This window comes from Meleagris gallopavo, chromosome Z (genome assembly GCF_905368555.1).
Source record: "Meleagris gallopavo chromosome Z, MGAL_WU_HG_1.1, whole genome shotgun sequence".
In the NCBI taxonomy this organism is placed as follows: Eukaryota; Metazoa; Chordata; class Aves; order Galliformes; family Phasianidae; genus Meleagris; species Meleagris gallopavo.
In genome coordinates this window covers 70,592,340-70,611,588 of record NC_139435.1, presented here as the reverse complement: position 1 = coordinate 70,611,588, position 19,249 = coordinate 70,592,340, and the positions used below count along the sequence as shown (strand labels likewise).

The 19,249-nt window shown below is 38.0% G+C and overlaps 1 protein-coding gene across 9 annotated transcripts in view; it reads left to right on the top strand.

Moving 5' to 3' along the window:
* SNX24 (sorting nexin 24) overlaps positions 1–19,249 on the top strand; it is a 76,288-nt gene that overhangs the window by 20,429 nt on the left and 36,610 nt on the right. The window contains exon 1 of one of the 9 annotated variants that reach the window (XM_085214247.1): positions 9,646–9,793. The exons of 5 other annotated variants lie outside the window; for them this stretch is intronic. The gene's annotated coding sequence lies outside the window, so the exon portion shown is untranslated. 3 more of the 9 variants (XM_085214249.1, XM_085214251.1, XM_085214252.1) reach the window with 3 other exon arrangements.

Sequence of the window (19,249 nt, the reverse complement as noted above, 5' to 3'; positions counted from 1 at the left end):
CTGTATTTCCAGGATTCTTAGCTCCTACCCTATTATAGTAGAAGTACGTGGCTTCTTGCTTTTCCTGAGAAAACTTGCTATAAGGTATATCCTGAAAAAATTGGGAATAAATGCAAAGTAGTATATCCTTGATTTTTCAGGTGGTTCAAAATAAGTTCACTGACTAAGCAGGAGTGTTTCTTGTCCTCTGGATAGATGTTTTGTACTCGAATTCAAAGTCAGATTTGTGTTTAAATGTTGTGTTCATTTAAAAGTAAGTTCACTTTGGTAAGAGAGTTTGGGTTGGTGTTTTTTTCATAAGTGGTTATGAATTGCTGCCATCATCACTATCTGTGTCGAGGCTTTGTGCCCACGTATTTATGCGTATCAGACAACTGAGATGAAGAGAATTTCCTGTTTTCTGTATAGACAGACTTGGAAAGGACAAAATGTAGTTTGTCTATGACTCTTTGTCTAAAGATATTCATCCTGATATTGTAGAGTTCTTAGAAATAAAAGTTTATGCAGTAATGTTTTGGCAGAAATGTAAAAAAAGTCTTTGTTTTTGTTTTCTTTGTTTATTTTTGCAATGACTTTTTAAAAATCTTTTTAAATATACATAAAATAATTCTTAAATGTACATAAAACATCCATACTGTCAGTGGTCTCTAACTTCATGAAGATTACGGAGGATTTGCTGTTCAGAAATTTAGCATCACAAATGTTGAATACATAATTGTTTTTTTATCATTCATTTCCCCTTAGATCTGTACGTATTAAATATGTATGGTTTTGTGTATGTGCAAATAAATGCTGACAGCTAACCATAATATCCGAGATGACAGAGTTATTGCTAGATGTATGCTGAGCTAGATGTGTGAAAATGTTGAAGATATTTTTGAAAGCCATTCGATAATATTCCATACTTGGTTTCATTTTTGAGTCATTGTAACTATCAGCTTGTTGTCTGAAATTTTCAGTTACAGGCAGTAAGCACCCATTGAAATTCTTCCTGAGTTTCTGTGAGGTTAATTCACCTTCTGAGAGGAGAAAAAACTAAAAGAGAAAAAGATGTTTTGCCAGGGTTAATAAAATAAAAGCAGTCTTGCATCTGCTGCTCTGAAAAGCTGTGTAGTGCTGTCGTTTTTTGCGTGTACGTCTTTTCCTCTGGCTCCCTTGGAGAAGAAATTGGGAAGTTTCATTAGAATAGGAAAAGTAGTTGTTCTTTACCTGAAAGTTGATTCAACCTTAGCCAGATGGCCTCTGAAAATTTCAGTTTATGCCAAGATGTTCTTCATTCTCAGGGCAAAATTATTCTAGGTTTTTTGCAGTACGTATGTTACAAGAGCACCAAGAAGAGAACATGCTACCATTAATCTTTTTTGTCTGAGAGAAGTTTGAGTGATTCAATGAAACAGAGCACAGCAAGACTCTTGCCATCTTTTTCCTTTGTTGTTTATATGTGGTAAATAGGATTGTCCAAGTTGTTTCTGCTGTTAAAAGTTCCATTTCTCTGATACTTTTAAAGCATCATTTCTTTGGTTGCATGGGACGTTGATTTAGTCAGCCTTTGGTCTCATGCTGCTTGTTCGAAGTCAAGGGAAAGGAAATGCCTCTGAGAGCTGAGTCTTTCATTTCTTTCCTCTTGAAACAGAAGTAATTTCTTGAGTGTGTGAGGTGGCCGATAGCTTTGCTTTGCTGAAGACAGTTTTCAATTATAAGTACTTAAGTGTATGGATTAACTTAGGCTGAGAAACAGTTATCAATTATGAAGAATGACTTTTGGACCATCTTTTCCCCCCTTAGATTTTTCTTGTTTGAAACAAAGACTGACTTGCTTCTGCTCACTCAAAGGTATAAAATGATGAGTGAGTTTTTCTAAGTTGTATTCATTTATCAGCCTAAACCTAGAATGTTGTGATTTAAAGTTCTTCAGTTAATATGCTGGCATTTTTTTAATCACTGCAGTTTACTTTGTCCTGACTGCTTTGAGTCTTTCATTTATACAGCTAATATAAGCATAGATTCTGTGAGGACTGTCTGTACAGTTACATCCTTACAGATTACTCTGCATGAAATAAGTTTACGTTGATAGGAAGATTCTATTCAAGGTGACAAAAAGAAGGGAATAAAAATAAGAAAATGGATATTTTATCTGTAGGGCACTGTGGGACAGCGTGTATGGAGAGTTGCTGTCCAAGAACTCTTCAGCATTTAAATCAATATAGTTGAAAGACTCTCATGCAAGTTGATATAATAACCTCTGAAATACTAATGATCAGTTATCCCTTCCATTGGGAAACTGTACCAGTCCCAAGCACAAAAATGGTCATTTAAAATGTCTTTACTAAGCAGCACAGTATTCTGCAGAAGTAAATCTTGAGCAGATCTGGCTCCCTAAATGGTAATTCCATCTTTTTTTTAAAAGGTCAACTCAATTAAATTTTGGCAAGATTGAGTCTTCAGTGTCTCTTAGTATATTCATCGGGACACATTGGCTGGTAACTTGCAAGTGTTCATGAGCAAATCGGGTTAATAATACATTGGTACCAGTACAGATAGATTGTCCTCATCACTGCATAGACAAAACACTCATGAGAACTGTGCGATTCTTTAAGCACTAGTGGCATGATATAATGAAGTTGTATTCCATTAAGCGGTTGTATACAAGGGAGCAAAATGTCATCACCTGAGTGTGGCTGCATTTCTGTGATACAACCTCATCTGTTCCGTCAACTAGTTTTGCTGTGATCAATAAGCAGTTTTCTGTGGCCTTTCACTACTGTCAGATGTCATTGAATGATGTAAGTACACGTCAGAAACTAGGAACTTGACAGCTCCCCTAGACTAAAGAGAGAAGTGGGAGGGGGTGTGCTGCTGGGATAGACAGAAATGACAGCTGGATGTCTGCTGTGTATAAATGATTTGGTATTGCTTCAGACAAGATTTTTCATTTTCCGTAAGCGTGCAGCAAGATGATTGTGGCTTGTACATGAGTCAAATAATTCAAAAATAGTGAAGAGAAAAAAGCCTTCTTGTGTTACAGGGCACACGACAAAGTATTTTAAATGGTCTTCTCACAAATGACCTCTTCTTTTATTCTTGTGTCTTGATACTAAGTCTTGGGTCCTACCTGCTCTTAAAATAAGGGAAGATTAAATACGTGTTGAAAATACTCTCCTCAGAAATATACAGGGGAAAGTCTCCAGTCATGTTAGCGTACTCTTTCATCAAATAATTGCCTTCCATCAGCAACTTCAGGTTTCTGTTAGAGAAGCAAGGATCAAAGCTTTGGGAGTGTTGTGCTGTCAGTTTGTTTGTTTGTTTTGGTTTAGTTTAATTGTGAAGAAGTTCTGAAAAGGCTTTCAGAACTGACAATGGAGGATTAAAGCAAACGGATGTATTCCTCTGTGATCAATTTTAGATCAATTTTAGCAGTTTTATTTTTATTTGAAATTTTTTATTATACTTCATGATTCCAACAAGGCATCAGCTGTCATAACTGTTAATAGTAAGAGGTTAATGGGATTCAGTTTTGCATTTATAATATTTAGAAATTGATTTTTGTTCCAATTTTAACATAAGAAACTTATAGCTCAAATTCCAGGCACAGTTTTCTGGGAAATGAGGAAGTTTCTGTAATCAGTGTTTGGAGATGAACAGACATTTAAGGTGTTGAAGAAAGAGCATAGTATTTGCCTTTTGCCTTAAGGATTGATTTACTCCTTAAGAAACATAGACGTCCTTACCATAGTTGCTGTTTCATAGGATGGAAAGCGTGGAAGCTGTGATTATGAAGAGAAAGCAAGTAGTAAAATGAAATCTGCTTAAAAAAAAATTCTTGGCTTTAGTAATGTGAAGTAGCATGAGATCTGTGCTTTAATCTATTTATAACAGCAATCACTGTTACCTGGTAGCCTTCCATTCTTGTTCTCCTGGCCTCTGGCAAAACTGCTTAGAAGATGAGGGTTGAGGTTTCACAGACTAAATTAAGATTAACATGCTTTAAATGTTTTTTCCTCTCTCACTGGAATGCAATTTGTATGAAGGGAAGCTTCAGAATTCAGCTTGATGCTTCAGCTGTGATCAGCCTTGAGAATTTTTCATGCAGCCCCTGCTGCTAAAGAGGAGATTTTGTCTTCAGCGAGGTTGCTTGTGGTACTTCCATGTTCATACTGTGTCTCCCATGATCTCAGAACCAGAATTCTGACTTCTGTAGTATTTGTTTTAGACTTTCAGGAGCATACTTCCTCTTCATCTCCATGGATTTTCTTACAGGAATTTCTAGCAGTAGCTCTCTTCAGCTGAAAGGATTAGACCAGGTTTTCTGAGAGGGCATGAACCTGTATTAAGAGTAACCAAGGAAAAACATTGTAAATTAATTGCATTCCTGTTTTCTCAGGTGTTGGGTCTTGCCTCTACCTACCTAATAAATAATTAACAATCTATATTGTTAATTATTTGGAGTGAGTTATCTTTGTTTTATATAGGAGGAATAGGCTAGTTGCTCATCTGCCCATATACATTTGTGACAAATGCAGGGAAACGCAAAGCAGATAATGCTGGATCAGTAATTGCTGCTCTCTAGCATACTTAAATTCATTTACTGGATATGATGAACTTGCAACTTTTGCAATGAAAGGAAGGCTGCTGCAAATGTTCTGTGTAGGCTGATTCTTATTTTGAATCAGAAAGTGGTTTTGAATTAATTTCTAATTTGACTCATCAACTCACAGGCAAAGTGTTGTTCTTTTTGCAAGTGAGAAATGTTTTGTGCGTAGAATAATGGCTGCAAAAAGAGTGGTGTCAAGTTATAGTTTTTAATTGAGACTTCTGTCTCTGATCTCATTGTGACTGCTTTTAATAGGGGAGAAATGGCGATGACTGACTTGGGGGGGAGGAAGTCATTAGACAGAAGAAAGCTATTTCAACTGCAGTCTTATGTCTGGACTCAGAATACCTTGAGAATGGTTACTGAAGATCTCTAGAAGTAGAAGAGCTCTCATGCTGACAACATAGTGCTTTCCTGTGTTTTAAGATACTTTCAGTTTTAAATGAGTCTAATCTGTATTAATTTCTTAAGTTTATTTTACAAAATCACTTTTACTTTACTATGGCTATTTGACTGCAAATACTGATAAGATTTGGTATTTCATAGTCCAGTATAAACCCTCTGAGTATTGTAACCTTCAGAATACCTTGAAAATTGCCATATTAAGAGGGTAAAATTCCATTTTTCCATTGCTTATGGTCTTGCACTTAATATGATGCTGTGTTTTTTAAAACTCTTTCTAGAGGTATTCCTGCAGTAGTTCTGAAATCTCTTGCAATTCTATATGTACTGCACAGTGATAGTAAGATTTGGGATAAGAGAATTGTATAGTTGACCAAACTTGTTGAGATCATATTCGTTTTCCACATCCCTCTGTTTTTTCCTCTGTGTATTGCATCCAATAAGATAAATATATAGTTGGATTTTTGTATTTACAGATTTTGCAGTGCTTCTGTCACTTCAAGTTCTTGTTCCTTATTAAGACTTCAGAGATGCAAACCAGTAGCTCAGTAATTGCTTTCTTGAATCTGCCTTTAATAATTACATTTAGTAAAGCTGTATCGAAAATTAGAAAGGCAGACTAATGGAAAACTAGATTTTTCACTGAATTAGAAAGCAAGACAATCCATATATTGACAACATTTCAAGTTGAAACAGATCAGGAAAACTGTTTTGGACTGTCTGTGCAAAGAGGCAAACAGAGGCCTGATGTGCAGTGTCATCTGCATTTTATACAGCCAGAGAAACTATAAGAGATTTCATGTAAATAGGTGTCTTGAATGGGAACAGTACAAATCCGATTTGGAAGCAAGTCACTAGAGGTTTTTTAGTCAGAGATCTTCTTTTTTCTTAACACTAACAAAAAGTCCAAGAAAGTACAACTTTGTGCTGATTAAAATACCTTGAAATAAAATGCCAGGGAGAGAGGAAACGTATTTTAAGTTGTTATTGTAGACTGGATCATAATCTGCAGAAGAACGTTATCTTGGGTTGGTTATGACGGCACTGTGAGCCAGTCTATATGAACAGAGTAGAAGAGAAAAGGTATTTTGTTCAGGGACAACAGAGACCTCTCACCAAAAATTTAAGGCATTTGGATTCCCATTTTAAGAACAAGTACAAACACCAGAACTATTTTCAGACTTCTATTCCTGATATGCTGAATGTTTTAAATGCTTTAAATCAAGCAAGCACTTGGTTTACTTATGAGCACAGTGTTTACAGTATCAAACAGGTGCTTGCAGCCATAGTGATATTTAAGGTTAGAGTAAATGGATTTACATCAGGTTGGTCACCAGTTGCTACTGGGGTTACCCAGGAGAACCCCATTTTGGAATCAGTTCTCGGTAAGGTTTTCGTTAACGGTCTGGATGCAGGACACCAGTGTACGCTATGTTGGTGGACAGCACTGAATTGGAAGAGCTGTTTGACTCCTTCAAGGGCAGAGCGGCCTTGCAGAGAGATCTAGAGAAACTGGAGAGCTGGATAGTCTGAAACCATGTGAAGCTGAATGAGAGCATGTGCTGCATTCTGCAGCTGAGACAGGGCAGCCCTTGGCGCTGTGAACAGACCCAGGGATGAGAAACTGCAGAGCAGCACCACCGGAAGGGATGCAGGATTCCAACACGGTGTGGGTCTGGGTGCTGCTGCATGGGTCAGGGGGTGGGACTCGGGGGTCCTTGTGGGTCCCTTCCACCTCAGGATATTCTATGATTACAAGAACAACGAAAGAAGTATCACTAGACAGCCACAAATCTGAGAATTGCGTCCATTTATAGAGCCTGTTAAAAGTGGTATGCTAATATTATTCTCACTTGGAATGGAAATAATGAATGTATGAGAAAGCAGTGCCAGTTAGCAGAAGTGCTGAGAAGAACAAAAGGGAGACATGTCTTCAGTTTCCTCCTAGTTCTCTTCATTTGCTGATTGAGCAGTCCATTATTACTTGTAATTTGGGGAGGATTCTGTAAATTGTGAATGAATTACTGCTTCAACAGTAACTTTTTTTACTTGATCTTTTCAGTATCTGGTAGCAAAGATGAAAGACTCGTAGAAAAAATATTTTGAAATTAATGGAAATACTTGCTGTCTCTGTGGTTTGACACTAAGTACCACCCAGCCTCTTGCTGGGTAAGAGTGTGAGAGCTTATGGTTTGAGTTGCAGTTTGCTAGGTAAAGCAAAACCTGCAAAACAGAACAAAGCAAGGAATTCATTCACTATTTCCTGTCAGCAGGAAGACATCCACTGCCAGGAAAGCTCATCACATGTAACAGTGTGGGAAGATGAATGCCATCACTTTGAATGTCCCTCTTCTTTATCCCTTTACTCCTTTACTTGACTCTTTACTTACTTTACTCAGCATGACCCTGTATGATATGAGCCATCAGTTTGACCAGATTTTATAGGAAGTGTCTAGTGCAAAGGAAAGGTTTGCAAATAAAATAACAGACTTTACAGTATGTATTTCTATTTCTGATTGGTAGAATTTATAAGCTATATATTTTGGGGTTTGATGGGTTGACTTGTCTTTTATGCAAAGCCTTATTTGAACCCAGTGTACTGGGTAGTAGTCATTGTAAACTGCAGTAATTCATCTTTTCCTCCTTCAAGTCCATTAGAAATGCTGTCAGTTTTTTCTGTCAGAAACGTTAATGTTCAGTTTTAGTAGAACATTACAGTTATACATGAAGTTAATGATCAAAATCTTACAAAACTAGTGTAAAAGAGTAAGAAAATGTCACCCTTCTATATATATGGCAATTTTTTTTAACCTACATGTCTTAAATGAGTTTTCCTCCATTTTCTATGAGCTTAAACAATAATTAAGGAGTTTTTTTTCTACTAAAAAATCGTTAGCTGGGTTAATTCCATATTCTTTATGCATTTCAATGATACAGAAGTTTGAGAAAAATAACTTTTTAATATATTTCAAGAATGCCTTGCTTATTGATTTGCCAGTTACTTATTGTAGTCATATCCCAAAAACACTGGCCGGAACAAAATATTGCGTTGGTCCATGATTGTGCAGATAACATCTTCTTGAGAGTTTTTTTTTCTTGTGAGGCAGAGGAGCAAAGAAGTATTTTTCATGGAGAGTCTCCTTTCTCAGGTAGAAAAATCAATGTTTTCTGAAATAGCTCTTCTATTTCTCTTTAATGTACTGTAGAAGGAGGAGCTGAGAAGTGTTGAACCTAAGAGTAGAACAACAGTAGGCCCTGCTGCAATTCGAATTCTGATGTTAAATAAGATGCCTGCACTGATAGTATGTGTAGAAGATGGCTTTGGGCCATGTGTGGGCTTGTGTGTTTTCCCTCCATATTTTAGAATCCTAATAAAGAGCCTTCATCAATGATGAAATGGCAAAATTAGGAAGAGGCAAGGAAGTTCAAGAGTCACAGATTCTCATGTCTGAAATAGGAACCAGTAGAGCCTTGTGTGTCATGGCATAATGTGTCTGTGTAAGCATATTGGCTGTCTCTGGTCTAGGCCAACAGGCTCTCTGAGGGTTTGGGCTTTTAACCTTAGGCCTCTGAATCATGCCCAAGTGAGATGCTTTAAGTAGGTTTTCCTGGGGAAAACCATAAATTAAATCTTCTTGCACTGCAATAGCAAAATTCCCAGAGTCTGTAGATTTACAGTTTGCATTAATCTTGAAGCCATACTTACTGTGGAAATCATTTTTTGTGCTATTTCTTTCACTCTCTCATTCTTACATGGGAAGAAGCAATAAAGGTATGTGCTCTGCTCACTGGTTCCCACAACACTGGCAGTCGTGCAAGCGAAGCAGACAAGCAGAGGGGAAAAGTAGTGTGCAACTGACTGCTGAGAATGAGTTTGCAAAGCTGGATTGCTGTGTGTGGAAGGCTTAATAGACACCGCTGATCTTTGGCTGTTAAATCAGTAACCATCATTTCTTAAGGGTTTCCCTTTTTTACTGTTTATTTCTGACAAAGTAAATGGGGATGAAAGGAAGGGAGTGCAGCATTTGGAGAGGTACTGCCTACCTGTGGGGGTGGTGGATGTCCCTTGTGTAGACTCCTAGACTGATAGCCACCTGAATTTTTAAATGTTAAAATGTCATCTTTTTTTTTTTTTTTTTTCTGCTATCAGGCTCCAGATTTTGGGTAAACCATGGAAATTTGTTCTGTAGGCCTGAAATTTGTGGTAACTTTGTGGAGATTCCATAAAATTTCAGTAGATTTTATGAAGGACTGAAAGTGATGATGCCATTGGAAAACCTCTGTTATGCAAAAAAAGTTCCTTTTTTTTTTTTTTTTTTTTTTTCCTTTCATAAAGATATAGATTGGCCAAACTTCCCTCCCAGGTGTATTCCTGGCCTTATCCACATCTTGGAGTTTACTGTAAAATGTTGTTTTTTTTTGTATCAGAGGTGGTGGTGGTTGTTTCTTTTTTTCTTCTTTTTTTTTCACAAATAAAGCACATTTTTCTTTTTGGATGTGCTTGGACTGTCTCAGTTGAAACTTTCTAAAAATATTTTCTATCTGAATCACATAACCTGGTATGGAAATGTATAAGCCCAAAAATTAAAGGTTGGCAAAACTGAGTACAGTCTTGTAATGGAAAATATTAGATTGTTCTAACTACTCGTGTCATTGCCAGTAATGTCTGTAATATATTTTACTAAATCAACTCCGTCTCATATCCTCTTGGTATGTTACTGAGCTGCTCACTAAAAATAGCACCAGTGTGTGTGTGAATTGCTGCCTGAAGCAGAAGAATAAGGAATCCACTGATGCAAGGTGAATGCACCTTTTTATTCCTCTATGTTTCTTACTTGCGAAAAGCATGAGTGCAAGAGTAGGTTAGCAAGGAGAGAGAACGTACAGAATGCTGAGCAGCTGCTACTTAAAGCAGCTGGAGGTAACACCTCATAGGCATACAAGGCAAGGTAAGTTGCTGTAAACAGAGAGTTGATGTTTCTTGTAAATATGTAGAAAAATCAACTTCCACTGCAACTAAAAATTTAAAGTAAACTAAGAAAAGTTTATATTCCTTCTGCAGGGAGGTACTGGGGACTCGCAGTGATGGGGCTTTTGTAACAAAAAATATTTGAAGGAGTTATTTATGGCAGTTATATGTGAATAGAAACTGCAGAAGTTTTTTTTTTTTTTTTTTAAATAAATGGTGGGATCCAGAAAAATACAAAGATTCAATGGATTTTACATAAGAGTGTCAAGTTATCATTAAGCTCATAATAAGTTAAAAAGAATATTTGAAGCCTCAGAATGAGGGAATAAATGATATTGGTATCACCTATTTGTGTAGTGACATCTTACTATAATCCTTCTTTCTTATTTTTTCCCTTGATGGTATTTCTGAATTTATACAACAGGATTTAGGGGTTGTGCTTATCCGAGTGACTTGGTATCTGCAAGTAGTGTGCAAACACAGCTTGTTTGGAACAGTGAAACAAATGTGTTTCAGACCCAAGAATCAGGAGCTTGGAATGTCTAACATTTTATAGATGAGTTAGCGTTTGGGTACTTTTTTCTTGCAGTGCTGTGTTGAGAAATCCTCTAGCTTTTATTAGTGGAGTATCCAAGCCAAGCTGACTCTTCTGTAGTCTGTGCATGGCCGTGACTTAGAATCATAGAATCGTTTGAGTTGGAAGGGTCCTCTAAAGGTCATCTAACCCAACTCCTGCAATGAACAGGGACATTTTCACTCCGTGACTATTTCACAGTCAGAACAACAACAGCCAGCCCAGGTAACAGTGCCTGCAGAATGACTTTTTTTTTCCCCCATATTTGAGAAAAAGGCAGTTTCAGATTTTTAGACCTCTGAATTAGACATTTTGACTCTGATGCTTCTAGATAGCATTTGAAGAGACTAATGTGTTGAATTACCTTTGGTTCAGATTAAACATTTATCACAATTTTCAGTAATCTGTTGCATGTCGCTTTGCCTGAAGTGTGCAGTTCTTGCACATTCCCAGTATCAAGCTCAAACTATAACGTGTTTCAAACCTTTCTGAAATTTGTTGTATCAGCCAGAGAAAGTACTATGTATACATGTACAGGCATATAATTACTCACTGTTTACTATCTTCCAAATGATGGAGAGGCCAGTTATAAATTAACATAATCCTCACTGAATCAATTTTCATTGTCTTTGGAATTATAAATATTTAATTGTACAACCAGTGCTCTGTGATAGGTTATTCAATCTTGTAGCATATATTGCTGAGAGACGCTTCAGTTTTATATATTGTGTTAGTGTATCTGCTGCCTTTGAATCTACTTAATACATTGCTGTAATTGTATTGAAGTAGTTCTGTAAGTGTTTCAGATATTGCATTATCTCAGGCATGGGTGTTGAATTGAATTCTGTGCTGCCTGAAGTATCACAGAATCACAGAAGTCTTTCATTACTGCCAGTACAGGTCTGTCTGAAATGTCTGTGATTCAGCTCCTTGCTGTATTTACACTATACAACTAGGAATGAAATTTAGGAGGTGTCTTTCTCTCATCCTTTTTTTCCTCCCATTGTTCTTGAGTCAAGACTTGTGACTCTTGAGTCCATTGGGTCCAAAGGGATGTGTCTGCATCCCTCTGAAACCCTGCACCAGGGGAGATTCAGGTTGCACATTAGAAAATGCTTCTTCTCCTAGAGGGTGTCTGGAATGGGCTGCCCAGGATGATGATGGAGTCACTGTCCATGGAGGTGTTCAAGGAATGTGTAGCTGTGCTGAGGGACATGGGTTAGTGGGAAATACTGATGACAAGTGGACAGTTGAACTGGATGATCTTCGTGGTCTTTTCCAACATTGGTGATTCTCTGATTCTCTGAACTTCACGCTCATTCTGCTTCCTTCAGTTGGATGTCTCCATATCATCAGCTGCTGTTCCTGCAGATGTACTTTGATAGAGCTAGGCTGATCCTGGCAGCACTAGGTTTTATTCAGACTTTGCCAGGAGTTTTGCAACTTGTGCGGCCATAACCACTGCTACTGTTTTGTTGCCAGCAATGCATGAACTAATTCTGGCTTACAACTATCTACATTCATTGTGCTAATAGCCTAACTACACCATAGATGTTGTTAGCCACAGCAGGTGAATTCAGGAGCTTAGTAACTTAAATTTTAATCTGGGCCCAGTATTTTATTGTTTGTTTGGCACTGCTTGTGATGGCTACTCTTACAGTTTCTCAAGTAGTTGCACAGGGTTTTTCATTTTCATTCTGTCTGCCTTCCATACAGGTGAAGAACCATCTTGTTTTCTCAAGTTTAATGCATCAAAAAACAAATCTTGATAACTTCTTTCAAGTCTTTTCACTGTAGCAGCAGGTTCAGTCCAGTAAGATATGAAGCTGCTTTGCAGTTTGCTGAATTTGTCTTCATCCCATTTTGAATTACTGTTCAAAAGAAATTAACTTTGCAGGGAAACGTTTGGTGAGCAAGATTGCATTCTTAAATAAATAGCTATAATGACTCTTCAGAAACAAATGCTGATGTTTGAAATAAAGCTGTCAATTTTGTGTGAGAACACTACAGATAGAACACAACAGCTTAGGTAATTGTGGCTCTGTTTTGACAGGCAGAACAAACAGTATTTCTTTGCCTTGCACTAAGTTGATTTTTAGTACTTTGCGCTATGTGTGTGCTGGCTAAATCCTGTTGTGTTTAGTGTTCCTATGTGTAGTAACTTTTCAGCACAGAAAAAAGCTAAATTTGTGTATCATGGTAAACATATATATGAGACAATCCAAAGCCAGCTTCTTCAAACTATGACGCTCATCACCATGCTGTGTTCTGTTTGAACTGATTTCTGAATGGGGAGTAGAGATCTGGGTTGCATGGCAAATATTTCTCTAACTGCAGTCTTTATATGTCACTCACATGTTCTGAGTTTATGCCAAGTGTTGAGTTAGCTCCTTGCTTAATATATCAAAGCCTCGAGGAATAGGATGTAATATCTTCATTGTGCCTACAGCTCTGCTTGCAGGTGCCACTCAGCCCTGTCGCATACTGGTGCCTGGACTTGGTATTAGCTGGGCTATTGAGTTTTCACCAAAACTCTAAGCTTCTGAAAGGAACATCTGACAAGGCTGTTATTTGTTGGTGCAAGGAATGCTGCTGCACATTGGTTTAATCGTGCCAGAGAGTTTATGGTAATTAAATGAGCAAGTCAGGAGAGTACTGAATTGTTGCAAGTTACATGGGGCTGCAGTGTATACTTTTTTAACATATTCTTGGACACATTTGACTTTTTTTTTTTTTTTAGCAGACGTTCAGTATCAACATTTTGGAAGTCCTGAATAGCCCACAGGTTTTCAGACAGCAATTATAAATGTAAAGAAAATAACACAGACTTTAAATTACCATAGCTTCATAGCAGGAAGGGACCTTTAAAGGTCATCTGATCCAACTCCCCTGCAATGAACAGACACCTACAGCTCAATCAGGTGCTCAGAGCCCTGTCCAGCCTGACCTTGAGTGTCTGCAGGAAAAATCTTTGGTTTTTAGCTTCTAGTAAAGTGGACTTTCTTGCAGCTAGTTGGTTGCGGCAGGGGGACGTTTTCATTGTAGCTAGGAGCTGCCTCTTGCTTTGAAAAGTGCAGGAATTCTTCACAGTCTTTATGGATAAAATAGCAAAGTGTTTTCTGATGAAATATGAAACTCCTAACATCTCATCAGATTTTGAGTTCATTTGTTTCATGTATGTATTTTTGTCTTTTTTGTATTCAAGTATTTTATCCCAGTTTATTATTTTCATTAGAAAATTCATATATCTTCCATTACAAAGCCTCGTGGTTGTTCTATTAATAGAATATTTCTGATAAGAGACATTGAGATAATCCAGATGAACAAATGGAGCAGAGCAGGACATTTTTTGTTTTGTTTTTGTGACTGTGAGGACTATAATGTTTTAGGAACCTTTTCCTTTTTCAGTAAAAGATCAAGACATTTTTTCTTGAGTTTAATTCAAAGGGTATTAGCCAGATAGGTGACCACACTGACAACTAGGTTTTAAAGGGATGTCATCTGTGTAACAGTTGTTCTCTGCAGGACTAACAAAGAAAAATGCCAAAAACAGGTCAGATCTTGTAGCTTTTTGGTTGGTTACAAATTAGATTTCCATAGTCAGTGTTTCACTGGCAAGGGAAAGGCATTTTAGCTTGGAAAGTCAAGAAAGTTATTTTTCAGGAAATGACAGTGATGTTCCTATGGGATTTTTTTTTTTTTTTTTTATGAACGATGTGCTTGGGAAAGATTGGTTTGAAGTGAATTGAAAAAATCAGAAAACTACTTACTCTTATGTGTCAGCAGCTCCTTCACTCAGCAGTGACACTTGCGCAGAAGCCTCCCTCGAGCCTCCCATCTTGCAGGAGTTAGTCTCACTGGGTTGAGATATAAATCGTTTCACCAGCTCTCCCTCTAAGCCCCAAGAAATGTGACATACTTAAAGGCCATCTTCAGAAAGAATACCCTAGAGTTCTGTGCACGCTTTTTGTAGGTAATTCCTACCTATACTGTGCCATTTTGAGTGTGGAACACCTGTACTGCAAAAGAGGGTAGAATATGGAATATCCTTAATTATTTCATAGCTTTGGTGAGAAAGACAAATTACATGCTAAAGATTGTTGAAGAGACCATTGTTTTTCTTTTCTGGACTCTAATACCTGACCTTGTAACAGTTTGGATCTACATAAGAGAGATCACAGTGTTTGGAGTGCAGGGATAGTAGGGCTTTTGAACTGAGTTTGGGTAAGACAGCATACCTGGAAATGTGATGGGTGTGAATCTCTTGGGAACCTTTCTTTATCAGTGAAACACTTACGGAGTGTAGAGCTGTATTGGAGGAGGGAGTGTGGGTGTGTGGTGCATCTAGTTGGCTTGGGCAGCAGGGAGGGGAGCAGGGCTGTGGCTGCTGCTGCCAGTTTTCATGTCATCTGGAAAATGGAATCAGCCTGTTTGGGCACCAATGCCAGGAAGGAGGGATGTCCCACAGCTCTGTGCTTGTTCATCCTAATTCCCAACTCTATGCTTGTTCTCAGTTCCTGGAATTTAAGTGCTATCTCTTTCTCATTTCCTACCTCCAATATCTGTAATGTACTTATAGGTCCCCAGCTAAACCAGCTGCTCCACTTCTCTCCTTACTATCCATCCCTACGGGGTGGGCTGGTTGGGTGCTCCAACCAGCTGCTCACACTGGTGGGGCTGCAGCTGCTCCAGGAAACAGGAGGAGATGTGGCTGTAAGCAACTTGCTTAAGCACAGAACAGCGTAAGTCTCAGCAAGTGAGCATGGGGTGAATAACCCAAACATAGGTGATGGGGGAAACTGGAGCTGGGGAAATGTGGCTGGAGAATAAAGGAAAAAGGCAATTTCCCAGCCCAAGAACTGCCCTGCACCCGCACAGAACTAATTTCTACTGCCTCTCTCTCCCTCCTGAGACTGAAGTCAGAATAAGTGGACTTGTTTTCATGTGGGGGACAGAGAGATTCAGTTCTGTCTGGGCTGCTGTGAGGTTTGGGTTGGCCCTGTGTGCAGCCCCCAGCTCTGGGCAGAGCGCATTCAGGCAGGGCATTGCCCAGTGCCCACACATGGCCATGGCCATGCCAGCACCCTAGTGCTCCTGCTGATGCTGAGGACCCTTGCTCTGCCCTTGGTTAGTTGGATGGAGACCGGTTTAGAGTCATCTTTTGATCTTCAATATGTGCTGCAGTCTTGTTTTAATTATAGCATAACTGAGAGAGAAAATATGCTGTTGTTTGAGCAATAATGAAACACTAAACATGTGGAAATCCTGTTAGTGCCCTGTGGACCGTAACTGTCATTTTATTTGTCCTGGAAATCCTTCCATATGGTCATGAGAAAGATTTAAGACTGAGCATCTTAGCACTTTGAATGCATTAGCTGTTCCTCAGACAAAAGTCTGTCAGGTATGCTGAAGCATCTAAAGGGATGTGTTTAGATCTGTAAGTAACGTATTAAATAGAAGTAGTGTTGGTATTAGGAGAGAAAAGCACAGTACAAGAATCCTGTAGGACTTTCTTTCCTGGTGAATGTTAGATGAATGTATCTGTTTTCTGTAAACTTTTCTGCTTCTGGTTTTTGCATCTCCTCACTTTGAATGAAGTTGCCCCAAACCTTTTTCTCAACTGTAATTTTACAGAAGGCTATATACTTTGTAATTAATTTTCTCTCTATATATAAATATACTCAAAATGATAGTAATAACTTATAGTAATAATAAAAAAATGAATTAATCTAATTTCTTTGATTGAACACTTAGAGTATTGCCTCTGTGTTTCTCATGTAATAGGAAGCCACGCTGAGACATTATCAGTTTGCTTCCCTATTCTTGATCATATTTATCATTCTTGTCAGATTTTGTTAAACTTCTCCTTCTGATTTTGGGGTGGGGTTTGTTTTTTTTGTTTTTTGGTTGGTTGTTGAATTTTTGAGACATAATCACTGGACTTATGTGTTTCTACATCAAATCAGAAGATAGGCGTCAGCTGTTTTGTCAAGTGTGAGCGCTTGACATGCATAAAACTGAAGGAGGTTGCTGTCAGTTTAGCTTTGCATGATTCTCTGTGTCCTTAGCATATCTCTGCACTTGAAGACTTGTGTATATGTTATATTTGCTCCTATTTTTTTCCATTTAAGCAATCTCAAAAATTCACAGTGATGCAACACCAATTATTTGCTCTTGCATTGTACATTGTAGTTATTATGTAATACTGTACAACTGCTGTGCTTTCTGGAGCAAGAAATATTATTCCTCTTGAAAAACGTGTCATTTAGCTAGAGGAGGTGTGGGTTCAAAAACTGATAAGTACAGGAAAGTGGCAAAATTATGTATAATTGCCACTAACAAAAAGTGGTTTCCAGTATCTGAATATATTCCGTTTCACTGAGACAAAGTAGAGGCAAAGAAGAGAGCCAGAAAGATTCCACCCTCTTTTTATTCTGCAATCATATTTAAATATTTTTGTAGTCAGGCTGAAGATTTGAGTGTCTTATTAACAAAAACCTTAAAAATTATTCTCCATGAGTTTCCTTCATTGTTTTGATAGCTACAAATTGTAGAGCTGGTGCTGCAGTTTTGGTAGGCAGAACATTAGCATTATTCGTGATGGTTTTAAATTTGAAGTTGCTTACCCTTGATGTCATGATGTGGGTTAAATTCTTTCACTTTCAGTGATCTTCTGACTTTGTGCAAACATCACTGCTAACTGTTAGGCACTAACCAAGAAAGGTAAGTCATTTCTAGTTTCAGCATACTCATAGAAGCAAGTTTTTTGATTGGTATGTTCATATCTGTAGTCCTTTGTGTCCTATTAAGGATGAATTTCATTTCTTTCAGTGCAGTGTAATTTCTGGTAATTCGTTAACTATGGGAAAAACATCGTACTTGTTGTAATCGGTGATTAATTGTTGCATTTTTCATTTAACTAACTGTCTTGTCAGTTATGTTCATAGAACATGGGCATTTTTACAAGAAAAGTAATTCCCTTGCAGTGTTGCTATTTTTTTTTTTCTGGAGTTCTTCCATCTTTATTTTGGCACTTTACTCTTTGTTCACCTGTTTCCTCACATTGTTCTTCTGTCAGGGCCTGCAATTCCTCATTAGATTTGTGAGGCTAGCCTATAGCTACTCTGAATTCATGAAGAGATTCGCTTGTTGCAAGCCAGTGCCATCCTGCTGCACTTCAGATACAGCCTTGTCCTCACAAAACTGCAGGACCAACGTAATTCTGTGCCATTAGGATGCTCTTAGAAGTTGTGGTCTTGTAAATGTGGAGGAAGCAAGCTTGGAATATGTGCGCTAATGACAGTCTAATTACAGTTGAATAATATTATAGCAGTCATAAGCACAATATATGATATTTCATGTACTTGCAGTTGTGTTTTAAGGTACTGTATAATTCAATTTAGTATTTAAATGTCTTAGATGAAAACATTTATGATACCTACTTAATATATTTTCTGCAATTTGCTTTAGATTTATGACATTTAGGTGCCACTGTAAATAAGCATAATTTGCGGTGTTGGGTTGATATTTTTTCATTTATTTCTAATGTTTCTGTTTTAAACAGTAGTTCATGCACTGTAGGTCCACTGTCAGTCTTTATAAATGTCAGGTGGCTGCTAAAACTGAATCCTACAGTGCAGAAGGCAAAGTCAAAACATTTGTATTGACTGAGCCAATTGAAGGCATGAAGGTATCAGAACTGTGGTCTTGAAGTTGACAATATTGTGTGCAGAAGGCTGTGGCTCTGTTTGCAGGTCTTCTAAGCCCAGTAAACTTGTACGTCTTCTACATGGCAAGATTTATGCAAACCGTGCTGGTAGGATTAAAAGGGAAGCTGTACAAGTGCTGCATACTTTTTGGTTCTGAAAACATTTATACAATTCATTAACCAGTGGTGAAACAGAGCAAATAGATACTGGCTTTGAAAAGAAGGTCAACAGAGGGATTTTTGTTTCTCTTTTACCCCATGTTTCAACTATTCTCTTTCATAAATGACAGATCTGCAGTCTCTAGGCAGGAGATTTCCCTGAAGTTGCACATGCCTAAGACCAGGTGGGTGTGCACAAGTCTGAGTGTGACACAGGAAGGTTACCTTCCCCATGAGTGCTCACCACTGAGGCAGGAGCCTATTTGGCATCTCCAGGTTGCCAGCATGCCCTGCAGCCAGCAAAAGTGCTGAACTACCACTGGTGCTGAAGCTCTTTCCTGACTGAAGTGCAATTGGGTGTCATGAGTTGGTAGCAATTGCTGGAGCTTTAGTTAATTCAAAACCATTGCAACATCTGAACCAGCCAGTTGGTCACTAGTGATTTAAGTATTTTTATATTCTGTTACCCAGTCCTCCCAAAAATTGTCCTTGGGTCTCCTTATCCGCAACATGTTTCCTGTGCAATTAGAAGCATTTTGTGTCTTGTGGAACCATTTCTTTCATGCAGTGTGTAGAGTGTAAGATGTAAGTAATGTTTTCCTCTCATATAATTAGGATGTTAAGTCTGAACTAAAGAAAAAAGTTTGCATTGATTTTTCTTTGCATCCGATCCTCTTTACAACTCTGAACTTAAAATATATTCCTGAGGGTACCTTGGAGTTTTTGCACATTGAGAGGAGAATTGTTTAATAGCCTATAGCTGTTCTCCCAAAATAGTCTAAATAGACAAGGAAAAAAAAAATCAATGCACCCAAATAAGGTCATTTGCTCACAGTGATTAGGACA